Consider the following 24,542-nt stretch of genomic DNA (forward strand, 5'->3'; position numbering starts at 1 on the left):
GTTTTTGGCTCAATACGTGGGGAGGTTCGGTTTTTAAGCCTGGCTCCAGGGAGGAGACCAGTTTAAAGTCCTGCTTCAAGTTCTGGTTCCACGTCCCATCTCGGCTACCCTCTTCCATTGAGCCTGCTCATCTGCACCTGATCCTGTCTGCTCCTGTGCGTGACCACCTGGTCATGCTTCCGGTCCAAGTCAGACTCTGAACCCGCCTGGGAGCTCTTTGATGCACGGAAGCCTGGATCCTGCCACCTGTCTGTTCCAGCCTGATCTGAATCCTGTTCCTGTCTGTTCTGAATCCCTGACCAGGATCGGCTTCCTGCAAGACCTCTGGAACTGCAGCTTTGGGGACATTCTTGTACTGGACTGTTAAACCAGAGTGTCTGTCATTGGGCGGTGCCCCGCTCCCCATCCTGCAGTGTCTGCGAGCTTCAGCTCCGCTTTTGTTTTGTGTGTTTATTTAATAAACGTTTTGAACTTTCCTACTGACTGTCTCTCCTTGAATACTGGGTCCATCTGTCCTCGGTCCATGACAACTATGGCTACATTTGGACTCATATCTATGAGCATTTATCCAGAACAATTGTCAAAAGAACCTCATGAAATGGCCCAAAAAACTCTCTTTAACCTCTAACGTAAAGAATTCTAGTAAAATTCACCCTGATTTCAAACTTAATTCTACACTCCCACATGATGCATAAGTGCATGCAACCCTCTGCTTCCAGCTCCCTCACTAAGATTCAGTCATGGTAAGATCTCTAAACAGCACATATTCCATTGTTTGTCTGTTTTGTCTTTGTTTTCAAGTAAAAGCAGAAGAAAACCTAGAACTATTGAAAGGGAGAAAGAGTGTTTGTTTACCCTGGTTTATTGACATGCAAATGTCCCTTTTTGCCTCCACTCCTTCAAATAAGAAAAAAAAATCTTCTATTAAAATCCAGGTAATGTATTCCAGTTTCTGAATTCTATTTGAGAAACATTATTAATTTCATATATCAAGTTCGGAGCGGCCATCTGTTCGCTGCGCACCACTGCACCTCCCTCCATCTGCCCCTGAGTTCCTTGTGCACTGTTCTGCTACCCCCAGCTTTTATGCTCACCCACTTTTTGATTTGTCACCCATCACTAGCTAGGTCGATCTGCACATCGTCTGCTGGAGAGTTCAACACAAATCTGGGACCACATTTGACTTCCTAAGGTTATTAAAGATATACTTAGTCCAAGCAGTTTTTGTTAACTTTTAAAAAGGCTAAACTTTCCATTTAAAACAATCGTCCGGTGTTTATAACCTATTTTTAATTCTTAGTTTCATTATTTAACCATTTTTTCCCCCTAGTGTTCACCATCCCTCTCCTTTGTTTTTCTTCCTTCTGTCAGTGGAAGAAGCAGATTGTGCAGTAGGCACAGTGCGATGTGTCCCTGCCACAGTTAATTTAGCATCTGTGCCTTCATGAATATGAATACATTTACACGTCCAGGATATAATTAGGTGCTGGAGTGTGGAGAGGGTTCATGACACTCCAGGTGGGGAAAGGTGCTGAGATATGGTGAGAGATGGAGAGAAAGGAAATAAAAGTGGGAAAGAAGAGCAGGTAGGGCTAAAACAATCTCCCAAGCTGTGTGACCTCTGTCGCACAGCTGAGCGCTCACATCAATCATACAAATATGTCTAGAACTGCATGGCTGAAGGGGTTCACATACCTGGCAAAGTGTTTCAGAAGGTTTATGGCTACTTAAGCTTTTAACAAACCATGTCGTTATGGTGTTGATAAATGATTTCTGTGTCACAACATGTTTCTTGTTCTAAATAAAGCTTTATCTTTAATATAAATTAAAACTTAAGTTATCACACCAGCTATCTAAAGAGTATTAAAAAAGTTTTTTATGATTTAGATCTATGCTAAGGATATTACCTCCATAGCCTAACAGACTCTTAGCATAATAATTCAAAATTTGTAAGCTTTAAAGTCTAGACTAATCCAATATATTTTCTTTTCTCTTCATGGGGTGCGGGAGTTTGAGAGAATTTCCAGGATATTAATCTCAGGGCTTTTTCTGAAGATGCCTATCAGACGAGAGAAACGTCTTCTAGAAAACTTCATGTCCAGTTGCCTAATATGGATTTTTCAAGCTTGACTATGACCTGGATGGCTGAGAATCTTCACAGATGTATGTTTTCTTTTTAATTTTTGAAAGACTAAATTATACAGTATGTATAAGATTGTCAAATCACAAGTCAGGATCTTAACCTATCTTTTTTGCAGTGGAGTACAATATTTGTGTGCGTAAGATGGTGCCATCAGGAGCGTGAAGATGGAATTATATGCCTGTTTTCTAAGACTGACAAGGAAAAGAAAATAGAGCAGCTGAAGTGTTACTTCAGGCTTCATAGGGCAATGATCAAAGGAAGACAGGAACCTTATAGGTAATTACCAAAAGGATGTTTGATGACATGCACGTTTACGGGGTCAAGATGAGGACTCATCCTCAGGCAATGGATTATAGGAGGTTTAGACATCAAGGAGGAGCTTGGAGGAGAACTGTAAAGTCTGTTATGATTGCAGTATTAGACCTGTGATGTCAGCACATCACTAAAACCCTACTATGGCTTGAGGTGTGGTACTTTAGAATGGTAGGCTTTTTTTTTTTTTTTTTTTTTTTTACAATTACTAAATTACTAAATAATTTCTAAGAGTGAACATTTATGGAGTTTAACATTTGTTAGGTCAGGTCTTTTTTGAGGGATCAGATAGCCCTAATACTTCAACTTTACACTAAATCACAAAATGTTGTGGTATAGCTCAAATGATGAGCATTTAATAAAGGGAATTAAATGTGAGGGTATTAAAAAGAATTCAGTTTGCAGAAATCAGATATACTATATTGGTGTAAAAACTAATTTTCCTGCTGCACCGATGCTCAAATATCCACCATGTCCCTTTGGAATAACAGTATCCAATTTACAGTTGATTAGTTCGATTTCTATTCCAATCCTTTGACTGTGAATCTTGTACTGTTTAGAACCATGAATGCATCATCTATCGGCCAGTCAGACTGATAAGACATAAACAGTGTGTATCAATCTGGTAGACAGTTTGACTTCAAAGACGGGACTTACAGTTTCAGCAGCACTGGGTTAGAACCAATCAGATAACTACAGATGTGGCACAAAAACGGCAAGTGATGCACTCTGTTTTTCTAACTTTGTTGTCTGCGACACAACTCAAACCGTTGAAGAAACTCCCCTGTAAATGATTTCTGCCGATTTTGCCTAACAATTCTGAGGATATAAGGTGTGCTCTATTATGTTCTTAACTTTTGCTGCATTATGGGTAAATATGGCACCAAGAGTCACACATTGTAAAGTCCAGCCTGTGATTGGTCCGGCCAAATCTGTCAACAGCTGTTTACCAGACTGAATTATGCTTCCTGTAATTCAGTCTGTTTGGCCAGGCTATGTATTATTAGGTATTGCTTATTTCATACATGACAAACAAACAAAGACAAAAGTTTTAACAGGTTTGAAAAATTTCACAATTCAGACAGTCGATGTTTAATTAATTTGAAATATTAACTATGAAAGACCTTTCATCTTTTATTTTCTGGCAATTTGGCAATGAAACTACCAGAAATTATTATTCTATTCTCAGGGTGATGCAACAACAGCTTTTTTTTTTTTTTTTTACTTTTAGTTAATAATAACTAGACTGGTTATTACATTTTCACCTATTACATTCATCTAAATATTCTATTCTCAGGGTGATGCAACAACAGCTTTTTTTTTTTTTTTTTTTTACTTTTAGTTAATAATAACTAGACTGGTTATTACATTTTCACCTATTACATTCATCTAAATATTTTTAAATGACCTCAAACAGGGTAGAACATACTAATTACATTGCTGCAGACTATACTGTAAAACTATTAAAAAGTTATAATTATTTTTACTTATTCGGAAAGCTGACCATTCTTATCTTTGGATCAGAAAATTCCATCATTTGCCTAGAGGGACATGCATCTGCTCTATGTGAAGGGGTCCACTGGACAGAAAGGCCTTTGTTTTTGAGAACAAGGGTTTTCTATGGAGGACACCAGGGGGTCCTAGAATTTCTTTGGAGACTCCTCCCTTGAGATCATCTTATAAAAGTCCATCAGTTTACAGTTTTAGGCAGAGTTTACAAGTCCAATGGTTTTTTAGAGTTCACCTTCACATCCCATTTCATAAACATATTCACTTCATGGCTGTGAGGTACAAGGAAGACCACACTTATCCTCAAAATGAAACATCTGAACGCATCAAACCAGCCATTTCCCCCCATAAATAGTACTATATTTGCAAAATTACACTAAGTAGTGATTGTCTGTGAGGTAAAGAAAACAGTGAAGGTATCAATCTATAGGAGATAGAGTTTAAGATTGTTACTAAAGTAAAAGTGTAAAACTAGAATTTTTAAAACTATTTAAAGTATAAAAGTAAAAATGCAGGAAAAATTGTTTAGGACTGATGTTTTGAACCTTATACTTAACTACTCCAATAACAGAAAAAAATGTCTACAATTTTGGACGATAACTTTCTTATACTTAATTTTCTTAGTTTTCTAATCAATGGTAACAGTTTCAAATTTAACTTTGCATCATCTCGAAAAAACTATTTATTTTGGTATGTGGCCAATAAAAACAGTACTGAGTCCAATCACAAAAAAATAAAAAAAATTGTCTGGATAACACAAATTATTTCAATGGTTTTTATTATTTCAATACCAACAGGCCATAAAGGAAATGAGTTTAAATGAAACAAAACTAAAAAGTCTGTTTTTGAAATGTAAGGAGCAGAAAGTAGAGGTAATTGCAAAAGATGTAAGGAGTAGAAGTAAAAAGCGGTTTAAAAAATAAGTACTCCAGTAAAGTACTGATAGGCAAAACCTTGACTTCAGTAATGTAACAAAGTATTTGTATTTTATCACTTGACACCTCTGGTATTCTGATGCCAAGGATGGGACAGATAGGTGTATTGCTGCACACTAGCAGAGCAAGAGTAGTGGATATAGTTAGTTGTAATTTTAAAGCTGTGTAAGGATAATATTGTTTGTTTTACCAATTAGTAGATGTAACCATAGTCCTTAGATTGATGTTGAATGTAAACAATCTACTTTTGCTAGATTTCAGTTTTTTTGTGTCAATTTGCAAATAAAACCCATATTGCATATTACACTCTTACTTCGATTTGTCATTGTAAAACAGAGTAAGGAAGCCTCCCTTGGCACACATGTCCATAAGTCATTCACACTGCATAATGGTTTATTTGCCAATGCACTGTGCTATTTAGACACCAGGGAAGCACAGTCTCCAAAATGTTTAATGTTGTGTAGTTTAGCCATATGCCACTGTTTTACAGCAAGCAATGCCTGTGTCATTACACCCTGGTGCATTGGGCGCTTTCCATAATGAGTTCCATAACGAGAAGATGCTGCAAATGAGCAGCCAAACATATTTAGGGATGTTTGTCTAACAAAGGTGTTACGGCTACGAAAATCAGATTGGGAGATGTTGTTATGAAGGATGTAACCAGACCAGTATGTTTGTCTCTAGTATATTTCCTTATATCCCTAAGTATGTAAGGAAAGAGCTTAGGAAGTTAAGCTTTCTGTCATTGTCTCTGTTTCCTCGTTAATGACAAGACAAAATCAGCTCAGTGGTTTGATTCAGAGAAGAATCTAATTTAACAAACTATTCCTTTCATCTATAAAACAGAATATTTCCATCAGTGAAACAATGTTGACCTTGAAATTAAAGGGAAAATTTTGTTGTAAAGGAACATTTGTGACCAAAACCTCTGTGGCTGTTTCTAAAGGTTCAGCATGACACAAAGCATGATATTTGACTTTGGATTTCATGCCGGGATACTCACTGTTGCCTGGAGGGAAATATCACTTTTTGCATACAGTATAAATCAAATTAGGCCTTATCTAGTAAAGGAATAAGTATGGTAGAAATAATGAGAAGATAGTTATTTAAACATCAAACATATAAATAAATTCCACATCATGTGACAGAAGTGTGGTTTTCTAACTTGCAAATGGTATCAATTTGTCAAGTTCTCTACAAGGCTTTTAGGTTGAATATTGTAAACTATTTGCTTTAGATTTTATCTTAAGGTGAATGGAGCAAAAATATACACTTACCAAAGCTTACTCTTTAGTATAAAGGATATTTTTGTAGTCATTTTGTAAGAAATTCTTCAAAGGAGGTCTTAGGCAGGCAAAGTAAATTTGCTGATATAGCAGTGTTCATAAAAAAAATGGCAATGTAAAGTACATTACAGGACATTATCATTTAAAAAAAGTAGAAAAATATAAGAATTGCAGAAAAAAAATACGTTGAAAGACGAGACTAAAGACAAGTTTAAATAGGACATGTATTTACATATTATGTGGATAAGAATATCGATGGTCATTCTCATCATTATATATTAAAAATAAACAAAAAAACTAAATTTTTTGATCATTATTTGTACTTAAAATAGTAAAGTGAAACAAATGACTGAAGATATTAAATTCTTATAGTAAAGTAATATTTACATGATACTTTAATTTTTCCTTGTTTCCCATTTTACTTCCAAAACAGAATAGAACAGCGAAAGGGAAATGCTTTGATTACATTTCAGATGCTGCAACCAGTAGATGTATCCATAATGGTTTCAGGGCCCAGAATGGGTTCACTCTGACATCATCTACTCCAGAAACCAAATCTGGTATATTTAAAAGATTCAGATATTTGCTGTTGAAACAGCCTAAGTCTCTTAACAATAGATTTAAATGTTTTTCAACAAATTCATTTCAGTTTAATTGAATAATACTTAATTGATCCCAAAGAGAAATTCTGTTTTGGTACATCCTGTCCAAATGAAGACCTGTACATCCTCATACATAAGGACTCTAAACCTGTACTGTTTATTATTATATATAGATTAACACACAAACATTTGACAACTATCAATCCATTAAAATTATTAACTGATAGCCTTTAATAATTTGAAAGATTGTTTACCTTTCAAACAGATTTTAAGGGACAATGTATATAATTTGGAATATTATTACAGACAATTATTTTAAGTATAGAATATTGGATGTAGGTTTTTATCTCTAACATCTTGGAGGCACAACAAACTAGATGAACATTTCAATATTTCTAAAGCTTTTATACAGTAATATGTCTTTGGATTTTTCCTCTTGTTTTTCCAGATTATTGTAACTGCTCTTGAAATTTACAGCTTGCTAAAGTTTTGGTTTGTCCAAGAACACCATGATGACCTCTAAAAGTGCTTTCTTGTCCTGAAAGTGTGATGTGCCAACTCCCCAGTCTGTGTGCCCTGCAAGCAAGCATCAGTCTGGCAGTCGTACCAGTCTGGAGCTGGCTGAGAGTTCTGCAAGCCATCTGGGAAAGCTCCAGGTATATTGAAGGAGAGCCTGGTGTTCATCAGTGGTGCTTTGGACCTGAGACTGCATCATGATGCTGCATGTACCATGTATTTGTTTCAACTTGAGAATACATTATGAACTAAAACACATTCTATTTAGAACCTAAATGTAGAAAAAATAGTACCATAAGGAATAAAGCTTTTTCAGCCAGAATATACACCATAGAACAAATGTTTCACCAATTGCAAACTTTCAATTCCCAGAGGCCTCTGTGTGGTTAGTTCAGAACTTTCTCCTGTTTATTTTTTTTTCTTGATCAGTTTAGCAATGGAAGATAATTCAATTGATAAAAGAGAATTATTAAAGGTAAGTTTTCTCTTAAGGGTCAGTTCAAGCAGCGGTGGTTTGAAGTCTTTGAAATTTTAATGACGACCTTGATTCCGATGCAGATCAAATGCTTCAGCTACATACACATCAATTCTTCTTGCTGATGGTAAAAGGCCCTCTGTCTGGGCTTACTCCAAAGATTTGGCTTCTCAGAGGGCATCAATGGTTGGTAATTACTCACTGAAAACAATATTTTCAGATGTCCAATTGTTTGCCTAAAGAGCTTCAAGTTCTGTGTATTACTTTCGTATTTGATGTAAGCCAACATGAAATACATAGAGAGCATACTTCTCCTCAATAAATGCATAATTTGTTTTTTGTTTGTTTTCTTTTGTTTTAAGTCCTATGGTTTGTCTTTCATCTTTACTTTTCTCTCACAGAGTATTTTTGATCAGAGAAGATGATACACTCTAACCCCAGGATATACCACACCCCTCCCTGCTCTTTCTTTAATGCAGCCAGTAATTGTAATGGTGTGATCAGTGTCTCCCCCTGTAAAGTTGTTGTGCAGTTGTGACAACCATATTTGGCTGTGGAAGACCAGCAATATATGAAATATTATATGGCAGCCTCATTAAATATACATTTTGCAAAAATGCATATACGTATGTCTGGATAACTGGATTCTGAATAGAGGGAGGAGTGATAAAGTAAATGTCTACAAAAGCCCAACAGTTAATTTTAAAAATGTGTAAAGGAATAGACAAATCTCTGGTTTACAGCGTAACAGATGGGAGGTTTGATGGAATGATGGGAGAGAGAAGGTAATAAGGACAAAAACGTAACGAGGGGGTGGGGGGGGTTGGCAGTATCCGTATCACAAAGTGGCAACTAGGCGTCTCAGAGGAAAAAGATTAATGGTATGTTCTTCTCCGCTGTGTGGCACTTTACCAAGTGGTCTCCCATAAAGAAAACCCCAGACATCTGGTGCCAGTGTGGGTCACCAATATCTTTCTCTATTACTCCTTTGTTGGATGAATGGAAAACCTAAATGGTGCAGTATATGTATATTCAGAAAACATGAGCCTATCCTAAAAATTTTTAAAATTACAAATTCACAGTGACTGCTTAAATTAAACCATAACACGAGGACAAAATTCAAGATAGTTTTGCATTGCTTCTATTTTTTTTAATGTGTAGCTATTGTTGTTACTATGATACTTTGATTAGGAATTTTTCACCTTGTTGAAAATACCATCCATCCATTCATTCCTCCCTCTCTCCCTTCTGGGTCACACTGTTCTAATGGAAGACTGGTGAGATGGAATCTGAATGTTAATGGCCTCTATTGTGGTGATGGCTTCCAGAACTTACAGTGTGAAGGTTATCAGTGCCTGGCATAGTGGAAACCAAAAGGACAGAATAGAAAGAGCCCTACAGGTCTTGCTTGGTCTAGGAACTCCTGGGACAGCAGAGGGGTACTGGGAGCCTAAAGGAACTACAACTTCTGTGGCAGTTGGAGCAAACCTTGGAAAAGCGAGGAGTTTTTGAGAAGCTGTGAAAAGAGCTTTTTTGTTTGGCGACACAGAAAGGGGAGTTTGAGGAAGGAAATTACAAACCCAGTCTAAAGACATTACTGGACAGTTGGGATAGCACTATAGGAATCAACTCAATCTAGTCAGAATGTTGGCTGTTAAGGAGGTAGAGCATGACAACTCCCATGGCAGAGGTTGCCTGTATAGTTCAAAAGCTCAGAGATGGCACTGCACCCAAACTTCAGAAATTTGTTATAGAGAGTGTGCTCCAGTTATTTAAGGATCCCAGTTTTTAGTAATGCACTCCTTTCTGTAATTCTTTGTTAATGTTAAACGAGATGTTACGTAATGCTCATCCAAGATCGCAGTTTTGTCTCATCTGTCTAAATACGATTTTCTAAGAGGTCTTGGGATCAGAAACATGTTTTTTGTAGAAATAAGTGGGCCTACATATATTTTTTTATCTGCAGTGGTTTGTGACTTGTTTTTTTTTCCGGAGGATACGCCATGGGCAGTGGTGGCTGGCCAATAGGGGGTTTTGGGGTAACAACATTCTTATTTAGAGGGAAAAAATACCAATTAAGGAGTTGTGACTCGACAAGCCCAACATTATCATCAACCACCACACCAAGAAGTCGGTTCAAACACAACTTGTGGCTAACTTGCTATATTCCCATTTCCGCTGCTTTCTTTATAATAGTTTTTACATGAATCAGTTTTTTTTGTATGTATGTCTCACAATATGATAATTATGATATGGATCTGGTCTCTTGATAAGAGAAGGTAGATTTTGTGTACACATAATGGAAGCCTTCCCTGGCATGTGTGCATAACCTATCTGATAGTTTGAGGCAATCAGTCTCAGGTGAATTCCTGTCAGTGCCGCAGAGCAAGAGCGATTTGACGGATCGGCCACCCCCACGCTCAGGACGCCACGTTCCTACACAGATGGCGTAATTAACAAGAGGCGAGTCGGGGAGGGAAATTTATCTTTGATCAGCACCTTCACGCCAGATTGTCATCTATGTTAATATGATGATAGGATTGGTGTGCACGCCGAGCACACATACTCACGTGCACGCCGGGCAGCTAAAGATGGATGTTAGGAGAATGGAAGTTGGGCATCAGTCGGCCCTGAGGATATGTGGTGTCACGTGCACAAACGCACACATTTACACACACATGGTCTTCCCCTAATCCTTTGTTCACAGCATGGAGCTGCTGTTTCCTGCTGAGGCAGTCTTTGGAGGTTGAACACATAGAAGAATTTTAGGGCACCTTCTCTCTTCTTTTTTTAGATATATTTCCCTAAAACAATATATTTCCTTCCTGAATCGCTTCAATAAAGAATAAAATATATAACATAAATAAATAAAAAAAGTTCAGAAGGGTTACATATTAAGTACAGGCTATTTATCATCAATTCCATTCTGAGTGTATGTGTGGCCCCTTTTAACTTAGGAATCCACAGATAAGCTCTGTTGAGTGTAGTCTCACCCAAGTGGATTATTAGGAGTAATGGTATGTTGATGTATTAGCACGTACATTGGTATCTGGGCTACAAGCTTAGGAAAAAAAAATAAAAGATGAACCACAGATGAAAGCTGGTCCACATCATCTTTGGGGCCTGTAAGTGCTGTGTAGCTTTAGGATTGGTTTTGGTGGAAGTGAAGAAAATATATCCAGGTGAGAAAGGATGGAACTACAAAAGCTGGAAAAGCATAGAAGAAACAAATCTCAAACAGTTTTATTATTTTAGCATTAACAAAGAATGTTAACATAATGTTAATTAAGATATGGGAAGGAATTGCAGTAAATGTGTTGAAGCAAAAGTTAGGTATCAGTATTTGCAAAATAACAGCAAGGTAAGGAGAAAGGAGAAACACAGGAGATACACCTCCAGAAATCCTTGAAAACAAAGGCGGTGCTCCTCGTTGTAGCTCTGCTACTCTCCTAACCATCTGCTCCTTCTGCACACAGACTGTGATTTGTTTTACACTGATTCTTAAGCGCCTGTTTCACTACATCTTTTTCTCCACTTGTTTGTTTTTATGTATTTCTGTATGTATGTACGCATGTATGTCTCTGTCTATTTTTTTGTCTATTTGTATTTCTGTCTGGCTGTCTGTCTTTCACTACTATTAGTATGAAAGGTACAGTTAAGGATGCTTTTTTCTGGGTGGATCATCAAAATAAGTGGTCCTCCTTATACTCAACCATTCTGGTGATTTGTTTACATAAGGCCGCCCTATGTGCTCGTTCATATTTTCACTTATCTGTGGTGAATCTGACATAGTGGAAAAATTGCTAATCTCTTGGAAAGTAAGCTCGTATGAGCAATGCAAACAGCAACTTTTAAACAGAGTGTGCACGAGATGAAATGGGCTCTTGCACACGTTTAATAGGTGTTCCCACTCGGGAGCGGGTACAGGGTTGTGTATGTGCATTTTTTTTTAAGCGGAGAGGGCTGGTCTTTTCAGAAATTTGAGAAAGTCCTCCACTATACCTTTATTAATGACATTCACTCAGACATCAACTCCAAAGCAACATCTTAGATCCGCTTTAGCTCCTGGTTATGTGACATTGACATTCACTTTTTATTCCAAGCTGTATTTGAGTCTTGTCCCTTTTGCAATGAGATATTTTTTGCATTTTTTTTCTTGCAGTTCTCTTGCAGTTTCTTGAAGTTTTCTTCATTATTTTCACAAATTCACTGAGAGGGGCTAACTTGCTTAGCCCAGTTACTTCCTAGTTTACCCCTGCCCACATGTGCAATATCCTCTAATCGAGCATTGATGTTTCTGTAAATATACGCAAAGGCTATGTGTACTAAAAAGCAGAGGTGCAAGAAAATCATAAAGCACAAAAGCTATTAATAGTATTCCAACACGACATGGGAATCTTTCAGAAAAACTTTGTGTGCAACCAGAGTGAACTAGTTGTGTATGGGTAAAAAAGAAATCATATAATATGACTATTCCCATTTAAGGCTATCCTTACATTGATTTTTTGATTAATGCAGGTTTTACACTGTTTTATTTGTGCATCTGTTTGTGTGTTTTTACATCAGAGTAAATTTTTACTGCTTTTTTTCATTCATGTCTTGAGTCTTTTACTATTCAAAGAAGGTTGCCCAGTGAGTAACACTGCAAATTATTAGACGAGATTTGCCTTAACGAGCTAAACGCCAAGAATGTTTTGATGTACCAATAAGGAGCTTGGCACTGAATCTGAACAGGTGCAGACTAAGGATGAGCTGGAATGAGTGAATGGATGGCAGAGGATTGAACCCAGGGAACAACATCAAACACCTGTGTCAGTTGCTGCTGCATAACATAAAACAGAAAGCAATGAAAACAAAGAGGAGGATTGAGAGTAGGATTATGCACAGGGGATTATTTCTCCAATTATTTTATTGTTTCTTTTTGGGATACAAGAAAAGGAAAAGAAGACATATATATTTTTATACACTGATGATTTACTCAAAAGTGAAACATTTAGTCAAAAACTAAAGAAATGATGCCTAAAAAATCATCAGCAGATAGGTGACTACACCCTGGACAGGTTGTTGGTTTATATATGGCAACAAAGAAGCACTAAACAAACAGGTATGGTCAAAAACCCATATCTAATATACATTTAGAGAGATCAAGTTCAGTGCAAACTTGTTATAGTCAAGATGTGGGTCTATACAGCCTGAGGCTTCAACACATTTTTCAAGATGGTTTTGATGTTGTTTAGCAGCAGCGTTTTTCTTGAAAAAAAAAAAGTGTATTTCATCTCTGTTTGATCACCTACAAAGCAGAAATTCTGACATTTACAATCATGGTTCGACTTAAAAAATATTTTGAAAAGACTTTGTTTCATACAAATACTTTTTTTACATCTCCAATTTATAACTTTTGAGCTACACTTGATTTAATCAGATATATAATTTCAGGGGCAAATTAATCCTAAAACCCCCTAGGCTTAAAGGGTTATCCTTAGAGTCATGTTTTTGGACTGTGGGAGCTGGAATACCCAGCAATTACCAACAAATGAAAAAATAAAATCTATACAGAAAGACCCAAGCTGAAGGCGAACACCAGGGCCATGCTTAAGATTTTCTTTATTAGGTTCAGGGAACCAGGAGTACAGTAGTTGTTAGGAAGTGCATGGAGCTTCTTAAATACAGCGCGATTAAGGAAGAAAATCCTCAGGACCAATTGTTCTGCATGCTTTAGTTTTTTCCCTGCCTCTACTCACCAAAAGTAAATAAATTGGTTATAAAGAGCATTCTGTAGCCCTTGATGGCTGGAGCAGAGACACATCTAACGCACAAGGGACATTGAGTCCTGAGGACAAGTGTTAAAGACCCCTGGTTTAAAACAAACCAAGACAGTAGACTTTAACTTCTCAGTCAAATCTATTTGTGTGAGTGAGAATATGTGATAAATTTGAACATGATATGCTAGACTTACACAAACTTTATTGTCATGTATGCACAGTGTACACAAAACAACATTTTGTTGCATATAGCTTACAACAGTGTAATGACATTGCAGTTGAAGTAAGATAAACATTAACGATATAAAGTACAGCAGTGATAAGAATGAAGAATGTAGGAGGGAAAAGAAACCAGTTTAAATAATGGTGCAAAAGGGCATTAATATTAAAAAGTTCAGTGCAGTGGAAACTAGATAGAAGAAATATTGAGTTGTGTCAATTTCTATCTTACTTCTACTTTCTACTAAAGTAGTTGATTTTTAACAGTCAACAATTATACAACAGGATCTTCATAAAGAGTCCTTATGTGACATATTTCAACTGAAAAACGATATCTACAGTCACAAAAACAGTATTTTTCCAAATATTCTTTTCCATTTAGCTTTTTTCTGAAATTGCTGTTGCTGTCAATAAGTTAAATTTTTCTAACTTCCCAGAAAAAAATTGATGTTTTAGTAAGCACACAATGACCAAGACAGAGTTCCATCACTCCTTTTACCTGATGTTCTTTTTCAATTTTTAACACTTTTATGTGTCTGGTTGCCTTTACGAGCAGTAAACTGTGATTTCCCCCAATCTCTTGCTACATGTATTAAGCCACGTTTTAGGTTTGTCTAAAGGGTGCTGAAGCAGGGACTTCTAAGTGGGGAAATTCTGCGGAGGCTGAAATCAGCAGGCCTTTGAAAGCAGGCCAAACCAACAAGCTTGAATATAGACCGAACAAGTGGATAGTTTAGTGCGCTCTCACTGTGATTGCACGTGTCAGAATCAAAAACCAAGCTTTCCTTTTGAAGAGGCAATTTATTTGAGATGCTTCATTTTACAGTCAAAAAGGTTAAAATGAAGCAATTTATAAAGCTGAGTAGAATTGGAGGAGAAAAGAGCGGTGCAGCAGCAGCAGAAGGCACATCTGTGAGCATAAACATAATAATCTTAGACGGGATATCCAGCTGGTCATTGGAGTACATGAGCACTTTATATTATAGGTCGCACCAACAAATCCAAACATATAAATTCTGCTTTATGTGTTCCTGCATTCAGCACATTTTGTCTTTCAATTTGCTTTTAGACCTAGTTCCAGCATGGGTCAGAATCGTGTCCATTACTCCTTTCTTTGAATACTATGCAAAGACAAGCAGCAGAAATTAAATATAGCCTTTTGTCTGTTATCTTTGCATTAGAAATGACTTCTGCATTGAACTCAATGCGTAAAAAAACAGATATGAGTATTTTCAACATGTTTTGGAATCTGCCAACATCAGTAATGAAAAGAAAAAAAATCCTTCTGTTTCCAACCTTTCTGTGTTGTGCCAGCCATCTTGTCATTTCTGTTTTTGTGCTTCTACTAACATGCAGAATAAAACAAGCTGTATGAAGGTAATATTTGAACTATGCTTTTTTTGTGTTTTCCAAAAGCCTTTCAGTTTATTTTGGAACATATTACTTCCAAAAAATCTGCCAATTCTTAATGAGGGCCGTGATTTGTGTTGAAGTGGAATACATATTTTGCCTATTTTCACATAAATGGGAATCTGGGTGTCATGTGAAACCACATTATTAAACACTGTTTGGACAGTTTGGCAACTTGCAGTTATATGAAGAGTTTTTAGTAGAAAGTGTCACTTGTTTTGATAAACTTACTCTGTGTACTTACGTAGCTACTGCATTTGTCATGGCTTTGGTTCTGTTTAGGTTTTCTCTTTGAGTTTTCATTGGTTTTATTTCCATCTTGTGTTTTTCTAGTTATTTTTGATTGTTTTTGAGTTCTTATGTATTTCTTGTTTGCGTCAGTCTCCTTCTCCTATCTCCCTTCTAGATTCTTCAGTTCTCACCTGTTACCCATCTGCCAATTAGTCCTCCCATTGTTTCTGTCTCCCATATATACTCCTTCTGTTCAGTCACTTTTTGCTGGTTCCTTGTCATTTGTTTGCCCCTCATGTGTGTTTTCCCTGACATCTCCTAGATTAAGTTTTTTTTGGGGGGGGTTTTGTTTTGGACTTTGCTTGTTTCTTTTGGGTTTACAATAAATCTGCAAGAAAACACTTCAGCTTCCATCTCTGCATTTGGGTCCTTCAAACCTTAACCACTCAACCTGAGAGCAGTGAGTTGTCAGGTTCCTTTATGAGAAAATGTTCTCATGTTGGTTCTACCTTGTATGTGTTTCCTTTCACAGCCAAATTACACACATCCGGTTAATTAATTTGTTTAAATTGTCCTTATTAGTGACTATAGTACAGTGCCTTTCACCCCAGAGCTATATCAACCATATAAAACACTTGCCTAAAGTATTTTTACAGTACAAAGAGAGGAAAGTTATTTAAGGAAAACAACAACAAAAAAACATCTCCCAGCAGCCAGATACAGTTCAGCTAATGTTATTTGGCATACTGGATTCTTGTCCAAGAGTATAAAAATTTGCACTGTACTGGCATATAACTTGACCTTCAGAGGTGTTTGTACAAGCAGAAGCTATAATTCTGTAAATAATCCATATGTAATCCTGTTACAATCCCTTCTGTCTTTTTAGAAAAATAAAATAAAAACTTAGTGTTAACAAAAAAAATGTATGTTGTTGTCATGTTTCATTTCATGCGAAAGTGACTTTTTTTGTCAAACTTTGCATGGCCACACTTTACTCTGAAACTAATAGATGAGGCACAGAAAGGGAGCTTGTATCATGTCTTGCAAAGGTTTTGAATTATAACGTTACAAATTAAATTAGATTTTTTGATTAATCTATTTAGGACAAATTATTGCACATCTTCATTACATAATGACTTGTTCTTAGTGTTTATTTTGGCAAAAAACACTAAAAAGTAATCGGTAACTTATTACATTTCACAGATGGAAATATTTGTAAAGACACTTTACTTACCTACAAACAAAGATAACATGTAATATGAATTAAATTACATTTTGGAAGTAATTTGTCCAACACTGGAAACAGAAGATACAGATGGCAACATTTACACCAGTAATTCTCAACTTCTGAAGGTTTCAGAGAGAGCATTTGGAGTCAAAATCATTCAACTCGAATTCTGCAAACAACTGAAATGATACAAATAAAAAGGAACTCAACTGACTGAACGATGAATGGATAGCTTTACAAAGAAATTAATGAGTTGATTGCATTAAGCAATGAAACTAATGTTTTGTTTCATATATCTTCTACAGCCAAGCAAAGTTGATATGTCTTTACTTTTTCATGCATACACTGATCTCCCTGCATGTACCTTCATTACGCACTCAATCTCCTGTCTTCTAGTCAGGCTATTAACCTGTCTGCTATGAGCAAAATCTCTATAATTTGGCCATCAGTTTCTCAAAATTCTACCTGCTGTAACTAGGAGAGAGAAAGCACCCCAACATTCATCCTGGATGCCAAAAGGATTGGCTGCAAATTCACATAGACCAATGTGAGGCACAGCATTCAACACAGGTTTGACACTGGCCTCAGAGTTCTGAGTCGATAATTGTACCTGTGATGAGAGGGGTGGGTACGATGGACGGGTTTCTTGTTTGCTTAACTGCATGAATGTTGTAACCAAAAACCAATAAAAGTAGTTGTGTTATTTTACATCTATACACACTATATATATATATATATATATATATATATATATATATATATATATATATATATATATATATATATATATATATACTGTATATATATATATATAGAGTGGTTTTCTTATTATCAAATGAATTATGAATGTGTATTCATGTAAACTATATTTCTTAAATGAGTGCGTGCACAAAGAGTCAGTCACTGTATAAAACTATCCATTTCTTGTCGGTGAAAACTTTTGTGATTAACATATGTATGTCAGAACTCAGAAATTTGGACCCAAAATTCAGGCAGACAGACTAAAGTTATTTATAATAGCATTTATTGACGGTTTATCAAATCTGTCACTCAGCAGCTAGGACAAAAAGGCTGGAATCTCTGTAGAGGGGAAAACACAGGTTAGTGACCACGTAACTCTGACGGAGGACGATTATAAGCGTGTGAGTTACTAACATGTTTATAAAGTTAAGTCCGAGCCCAGAGGAAGGAGTGGAATCCAGCCGGATGATTTTCGCCCAGAGAGTTCCAAGAGTCGAAGCCAAGAAGGCTGCTAAGCAGGCTGATGAGCAGAAGCCAACAGACGAGGGAGATCAGGAGTTTTCAGAAGGAGAAACCATAGCCGGTGTTGATGACATAAACAGAAGTCCGGGCCAGGAGATCAGAGATCCAAAGAGGTACCGAAGAGAAATCAAAGTTGGGGTCAGGACACAAATCCTGGGTCGTAAGCTGACAGAATCCAGCAGAAGACAGGTCAGGCAAACAGATCAGAACAGGGGCATGCAGGCTCAGAGGACCAAGGGCAAAAACTAGTCAGGATAAGGTTATCAGAACGATACACTGGGTACGCTAGAGATCTCTCACCTACGGCTCAAATAATCTGGCACTGATGACTGGGGGCAAACAGCTTAATAAAGAGGCAGGAGTAGGTGGATGAGATGAACAGTAATGAGAAACTGCGGGGGAGCTAGGCAGGTGAATGGAATGAACTATTAACCAGTCATCAGTGCCAAGATCATGACAATAAAGTTTTTAATGTCCAATATACAGCATATGACTGAAGGGAGAAAGAATGTCTGCAGGATGTCTTATCTCATATTTAGTCTTTTTTAAGCATTAATTTAAACCTAGGTCTGTTTAGAAACAAGGCAATAGTGATAACTGACAACTGCCACTGTGTAACCTTGATTAAACTTGAAATCAATTACTTTGTATTGGAATATGTATTCTTTGAAGTGCATGATTCATATATTCATGATTCGTGATTTTTTTTTTTTTTACTGTTAAGACTCAATGAAAGCAATATCTGTTGTTTTGGGGGAACAACAGATGAAAGAATAGAAACCACATTTTTATATACTTGTCGAACCTATACCTATCAGTCATTCTAAACTGATAGGGCACCTAAGGACAGGGTTATCCAAGTGCTTCCATGGTCATGTTTATACAGCTTTGCTGCCAAGCCTATGTGAACTAAAACACATCATATATATACTGTTCAGTCCCACTCAGCCAGCTGGCCCATCACCTTTTCAGTAAATTATAAAGTAACTTCTATTACACTACATCCTCATTGTATGTAGAAAAGAAATGTCGAAAAATGGAAGCTTTTCCCATTATAGCAATGTGCTTCCTATCAATGCATATGGAAAAGTTTCATGTTCTGCTTTTTATTTCACTTCAGGTCCAAGTTTAAGTAAAAAAAAAAAAAAGATATATATATACATAATATTTAAATAAAAGAGAATGTAGAATTCACTTTCTCAGTCTGAACTAATTTGAAACTTACTCTCCCTCGTGACAGCTCTCCACAAAGAAGTCATGGTGGAACATTGAGGGGGTATTCTTGATTATTTATTTGTGTTTGAACAGGGGAAACCGAAGCTCCGTCTCTGCAATGACGCTATGAGTCATAAAAGCCTGTTTATTTTGAAACCTAAACTCTGAGCTCGATACAGCTGGTGGCAATTATAACACTTGGCTCTCCATTCCAAATGCTGAATTAGAGTCATATGTGAGAACCTCTGGTACTGTATGAATGCATGTGTTCCACAGACCTTATTGCATGCTGGATTCATTTGTTTATAGTGAAAGATCAAATCATGAAGTTTGCAAGAATGTTTGAATAAAAAACTAAAATTCTCTGTCTGGCTCTAAGAGATGAGATGAAACCCCAGTAAGGTTTATTTGACAGAGAATGTCAGAGTTCATTTCTTTGGTCATTTGTGTGTCATTCAGCGTTAAAAACTGGATTTCATTTAAATGCCAAATGCTGTATTGTGTCTTCTTTTCTTCTTAGTTTCAGTTGCTGCTCTGCAGAATAAGAGTTTAGTCCTTTGAAGGTAAGACATCTTGATTCATTTTAGACACTATCATTGAAGAACTTGGAACACTTGCTGTTTCGTCCCTCCAGCTGTCCCTCTTTCTGCCCTCTGTCTTGACCCCCCTTTTCCTCACCTCAGGTTCTGTCAAACCACTCACAGAGAAAGAAAATTGAAGGTTGGAACCATGTAGTGCAGTTTTTTGTATTTAAAATGGACGTCCTCATGTTATTTTTTTTTCTATGCATGAATACACCGCTTGGTCCTTTTAAGCATATTTAGCCATGCATGTGCTCTAGCTCAGATTTGACTCAGTGTGTTCTCTGTTTAAGGCCACTGACTCTCAGACCTTACAAGACTCCCCTGTGGATAATTGCTGACCTTTTGCTTTCTTGCAATTGCATTTGACAGTTATGAATTGGTGAGTGCCATGCAGACATCCTGATTAATGGAAACCTCAGTTGGTACCTGGTAATTGCAAAGGATGAGAAGCCAAGCCCTGTAGAGAGGAGCCAGAACAATGTTATATTACAGTCTTTAAACACAGAGAGGAGTATTCTGGGCTACAGAGCTGCAGATCACAATTTAAGGTACTTCCTTCACACCTTAGGAGTGCCACAGGGGGATCACCTCCAAACCTCAGAGCATCAAGGCAGTGATTTATGTAAAGGTAAATCTGAAAAGTGGTTTGGGGAAATCAGAAAAGTTTGTCACTGAATTTATTTGACATATTCTATATAATCAACCAAATTATCACCAACATTTTCACAATATTTTTTGGTTTCATTTAACTTTCTATCAATATGCATGAAAACATGTAAACAGCCTACTTAAGTGATCTTTGGTGTCTTACCCTCAATGTACGGGGTGGTACATGCGGCCTGTTTGGATAACTGTCAAAATCATTGGTCTTCACCATGGTTGTTTGGACCATAACCAGTTAAAACATATTTTATGTTTGCATTATTTTCCATCCATCCATTTTCCGTCAAACTTCTCCCAGATGGGGGGTGCTGGTGTCTATCTCCAGCTGTCTATGGGCAAGAGGCAGGGTAAAATCTGGACAGGTCGCCAGTATATCGCAGTGCAACACAGATAATAACTTATCACTTATACTTTAGATAATATTCTAATCTACTATATGTCAGTCAAGCATTTTCAAGTTTTCAAAGTTTTCTTGCTAAAATATTTCGTAATTTGTTTTTTAATGATCATTATGGGGTGAGGAGTATTTAAGGATGAATGTGGGCTATATCAGTAATGTATGTTATTTACCCCACATCTGGTTATATAGAGTTCAGAAAAAGAAGAGGAGAGATATATAAGCACACAGAGAACACGTTTCAGTAGATTTGCACACCGCTAATTAACCCGGTGCTCCTCACAGCTGCCGACCTCTACTTTGCTCCTGCCAAGATGGGCGTGGGTGGCTCGTCGACCTGAATCAATCTGTACAAATTGCTGGTCTCACCTCCCCTGCGTCTTTACCTTGCTGGTTGTCAGTACCCTTTCTACCTGTCTGATTTGACAAGTGTTTCCCATATTTTTGAGAATGGCAATGGCTTAGGGAACTTGAAAGGTCACTGTGTCTGATTTTGCCACGGTGTCAAGGCAATGTGCAGCAGAACTCTCTGCACACTGATGAAAGATTCCTTGCTACCATGTATCTGAACTAGGAAAGTAAAGTAAAAAAAAAAATCCTGCCTTGTTCATATTGTGACAGCTTTGTTTAAAGATAACTTTCACTTTATATATAACGGTTGTTTTTTTTCAAACAGCTCTTTTTCTAAGCTTTACTTATTCCTTTTGCAGACATAATCAATTTGTCTTCTTCAATCCACCCCTTTGCAGGCCAGAAATGTTCTTGTTGCCATCAAACATGTTGCCAGGATCCCAGGCTGAGAACGGAACCAAGAATGGAATGAATTTATACTTACCCACATCTCTCATAGCCACCAGAACCTTAAAAGGAAATATAAGGAGAAGGTAACTGCTCTGTGTCATTTCCTCAAAAGCAGTCATCTGTCTTGTTTTGGCTTTGCTCCCCCCAGACCGACAGAGGTCATGAGTTTATGCTGTGCATAGTATGAGGTTAACAGTGAATGAGAGTCAAAGGTATTATATGAATGTGACAAAAAAAGATAAATAGCATATGGCAAATAATGGAAGAACACCATAGAAGGGGAATCATTCTATCCAATAAAATCTTAAACTGACAGATGCTTGATTTAGATACAGCTTTGATCTGAAGTTTATGATCATCATCAGCTTTGATGCTAGATTAATTTGTAATTTTTTTCTTGGAACAGATTGGGGGTTTTTCAAGGTGGAAAACTAAATGCCACCTTTTACGATTTCTCTGTCAAGCGTAATTATCGGCAGACTAGTTGTGTGTTAAATAACCTTGTTAATTAATGCTGATGATTTGGTCATTGTGCCTCTCCTTAGTGGTGGACCACAGCAGCTACTTAGACTTTGCTCTAGCTATTTTCTCCATCGCAACATTTTGTTTACTCCTAAATAGACTATTTTTGTGACTGCTACAGCTAAGGAGGATCAGAAGTTTTTCAATCTTCTTTATTTAAAAAACCAAGTTAGATATGAGTATTGGGAAAATACATCTAAAGAGGTAATATTTGTAAGTAGCAAAAAACAGCGAGCTGTTGTAAATTGCACATGCCTTTTAACTATGTCGGCTGATAAATATGTAAAGATTATGGTTTCTCAAACTTTTTGTCCCTTTTTTTTTTGAAAACTTCCTTTTGTAATTAGAGTTAAACAATAGTAATAAAATATACAGGTGAATTTCAAGTAACCTTGCCTGCAAGTTGCATTCTCACTGTATTTGTGCTTTCACAAATACATGTAAGACCAATCACAGGCCAAACTTCTTGGAGTATTACAGTTTAAGGTAGAACATACAGTATAGCTATGATGAAAATCAGAGCTGACGAGCCCACTGCCAAACCAAACTAAACTGAAGACTGCAGGAAGGTGTACCCGTAGCTGCTGCTATCATTTCTATTTTTATCAGACTTCATGATTTCATCTTCAACAGAGGAACCGTTAGGCTGTACAATGTCATGATGTTGGTGCTGATGACTGGCTTGATTGTTCATTCCATTCATCTGCCTTGCTCAGCCCAGTTTCTTATCACCATTTTTGTGTATGTCACCTGCTCCAGTCTCTATTTAACCTGCCTGCTTCCAATCATCAGTGCCAGAATATTTGAGCTTTTGGTGAGAGTTCTTTAGCATACCTACTTGTGTTCTGATTGACCGATCCTGACCCGTTCTGCCTTTGGACCTCTGAGCCTGCCCGTTCCGGTTCTGATCTGTTTGCCTGACCTGTCTTCGGAATCCTTTCCTTGGGTACCTCTTGGGATCGCCGATCTTCTGGACTCATATTAACCTCTTCAAAGTTGGCTTTGGCTTCGTCCTTTGGATTGTACTGCCTTCCTTCGCCTGTTTGGATCTAATCTCCTGCCAGTTCTGCAGTTTTCAAGACTTAATCTTCCGTTCTCTGCATGGTGTCAGCAACCAATCGGTTGGAATCCACCTCCTCCTCTGGTCACGGACTGGAATTTATGACCAGGTAAATGACTCACACGTTCGCAATCATCCTCCGTATGAATAATGTGGTCACTAACCTGTTTCCCTCCTTCAGAGGTTCCTGGCTTAGATGCCTTGACTGCCATCACCAATCCGTTGTTTTTAAATAAACATGTTTTTTTTAGTAATCTTACTGTCTTGCCTTGAATACTGAGTCCTCTGTTCTGAGCCTTGACATATAAGCATCTGCTCCTTCTTTGTTACCTAATGGGCTGTAACCAAACTTTGGTAGATGGGCTAGATCTTATCCTGTTTTACACATAACAAAAGTATTTTTTTTAGAGTCAAAGTCATTTTGAAACATCCTTGAACCATCTAGGTGTTAATTGATGTTAAAGTTGGAGTATTTTATTGTAATTCTCTGTTTTCATCATTCCAGCAACTCCATGAACAAAACAAACCCATTATGATGCTGCTACTAACATGTCAGGCATCTGGTTTAGTCTTTTCAGTTTTAATAGCTTCACCTTGACTTAAAATACTTTGTGTCCTTCATCTTGAAATCTTTATCTAGGCTTCCCCTTCATTTTTTTCTCAAGGCATCTGGCTGCATAAATGGGCAGCTGCAATTTTCAGTTATGTTCAAGGTTTCATTTTGAAAAAGGTGCTTCTTTCTTGATCAGCACGCTTTCAGTACAGGGCGATGTGAAAGTGTCTTCAAAGTAGACAACTTCCTGGTGTTATAGCAGTAGTGTCTGAATACTATAATCCATTTTCTTCCATCTGTGGGTAACAGTTTGGTTCAGGTTATTAGAAATTTAAAACAACTAGATGCAACTTGAAAACCGTCATATACGGTTTTGAAATGAATATAACAGAAATGAACCACAAACCTACAGAAAATTTTTCGAGCAAATATTAGAGGGGGTTTGTTTATATATTTGCACCGTTATGCACACTTTTGACTGCATTTGGAGTAGTTTTTTTAACATATTAAACCTGGATCTAAAAGATTTCAGCCTAAAAAAGACCAATATAAAAATGATTCCCATGCCAGTAATGAATGTGTTTAAATTATTATTATTATTGGAAAGTAACCATTTAACTGTTTCTTGGTTAATGGCCTATTAGTACAGGCTTTAAGTATAGACATCTGGTGTGAGAAAGAATGATGATTTAAATGTGTTCAACAAAGGATGTCATTAATGTGGCCCTGTCTGACATGCAGTTGAACAGCTGGTAGAGGGCCACAATGGGAACTGTCCCTTTTCCCATCCATCCATCCATCCATCCATCCATCCATCCATCCATCCATCCATCCATCCATCCATCCATCCATCCAT

Source organism: Cyprinodon variegatus, unplaced genomic scaffold (genome assembly GCF_000732505.1).
Source record: "Cyprinodon variegatus isolate N-32 unplaced genomic scaffold, C_variegatus-1.0 Scaffold1015, whole genome shotgun sequence".
Classification (NCBI taxonomy): Eukaryota; Metazoa; Chordata; class Actinopteri; order Cyprinodontiformes; family Cyprinodontidae; genus Cyprinodon; species Cyprinodon variegatus.